We start from the raw sequence: 2,030 nt of genomic DNA, 5'->3' as shown, positions 1-2,030 counted from the left end.
TGTTCTACCTGAAACAGGTCTAGAGGGCACAAGTAATTTATATGAAAAGGTGGTCTGGACTTCTATGTCATCTACCTGCTCTGCATGCATGCTTCTCCCTTAGCTTACTCCTATAGCCCCATCGAGGGTCATTTATGACAAGCTGACAGAGGAAAAAATAATCTGGGCCTGATTCACTAATGAGTTGTCTCAATATGTTGGTATAAACCAAAAATAGGCTATTGCTGTGCTACAGCCCCATGGGGCTGGGGTGGATCTGAAAGACTACGGTGAAGAAATTTCTCAAGAGGAGAGGTATTTGAACAGTACACCAAGTTATCAACATGGTGTGGAGGGAGAAGTGGTCCAAGGTAAATTTATAAATGGACTGCTGGACAGTGGTGAATAGCTTGGCTGGTTGTTCAAGGGTCTGGAAGACTGGAAAATTGGAGACCAGTTTTGTGGAAGAAACATGTGTATGGACCTATGGGAATGGACACAAACTATGCAGATCTTTGTATCTTATGTCAGTGCTCACCAGAGAGAACCTACCACAGAATCACCTAACAATCAGGTGGATAGGATGACTCGCACAGCGGAATCAGCCAGTCTCTAATATTGGCCACTCCTATAGGGTCGCTATGAGTCAGAATCATCTCAACAGCAACGGGTTTGGTTTTTGGTACTTATGCAGTGGGCCCGTGGATGGTGTCTTAGTTATCTAGTGCTGCTGTAACAGAAATACCAGAAGTGGATGAATGGCTTTAACGAAAAGAATTTTATTCTTTCACAGTCTAGGAGGCTAGAAGTCTGAATGCAGGGTGCCAGCTCCAGGGGACGGCTTTCTCTCTCGGCCAGCTCTGGGTGAGGTCCTTGTCATCAATCTTCCCCTGGTTGAGGAGCTTCTCAGTGCAGGGACCCAGGGTCCAAAGGGTGCGCTATGTTCCCTGTGCTTCTTTCTTGGTGGTATGAGATCCCCTGCCTCTCTGCTCGCTTCTTTCTTTTATTTTTGCAAAAGAGATTGGCTTAAGACACAACCTAACCTTGTAGATTGAGTCCTGCTTTATTCACGTAACTGCCCCTAATCCCACCTCATTAACAGCATAGAGGTAGAATTTACAACACAGAGGAAAATCCCATCAGATGACAAAATGGTGGACAATCACACAGTACTGGGAATAATGGGGTAGCTAAGTTGATACATATTTTGGGGGGACACAATTCAATCCATAACAGATGGAGTAGTCATGGCAGCAGGGATAGAAGGTACACATGGGTCCAACAGCATGGACTCCCTCTCACCAAGACTCATCTATCTACTGCTGCTATTGAATAGCTTATATTTCTATAGTAGAGACTGATGCTGAGTCCTCAAAATGGTACCAACTCTTAAGGATACCAACCAGCAGTGGCAAATTGATTACACTGAAACTCTTCCACCCCGGAGGGGGTGCCAATTTGTCCTTACTAGGATCAGTACATATTATGGGTATAAGTTTTCCTTTCTGGCCTATAGGACCTGGCCAGCACCACTATTTAAGAGTCACAGGATCCAGCATAACATTATCCTGGATTAAGCATTGCACTGTACAGTGAAAGAATGTAACAAAGGCACATGATCATGAGATCTACTGGTCTTATCATATATCTCATCATTCAGAAGTTCACAGCCTGACTGATGATTGGAATGACCTCTTGTACACACATCTATGGGGCCAATTTGGGGATGACACTCTTCATGGTGGGGTGCCGTCCTTCAACATAAGCGATGTGCTTTTAACCAATGGCTATTATATGGCATTTGGACCCTGATAGGCAGAATATACAGGTCTGGGAGCCAAGAGGTGAAACTTGGAGTGGCCTTTCTCACTATCACTCTGAGCAACTGACATTAGGAATTTATATTTCCCATTATATATAGAGAGATTTACAACTTTGCTAGACTAGATGATGTGATTCTTGAGCCAGTGGGGTGCTACTACCAAGGACACTTCAAGTATTCCACTAAACCTATGTCACTCTTACCACTCCTTTACTCCTGCTTCCTGGAA

This window comes from Elephas maximus, chromosome 10 (genome assembly GCF_024166365.1).
Source record: "Elephas maximus indicus isolate mEleMax1 chromosome 10, mEleMax1 primary haplotype, whole genome shotgun sequence".
Classification (NCBI taxonomy): Eukaryota; Metazoa; Chordata; class Mammalia; order Proboscidea; family Elephantidae; genus Elephas; species Elephas maximus.
Note: the sequence above shows the minus strand (reverse complement) of the source record.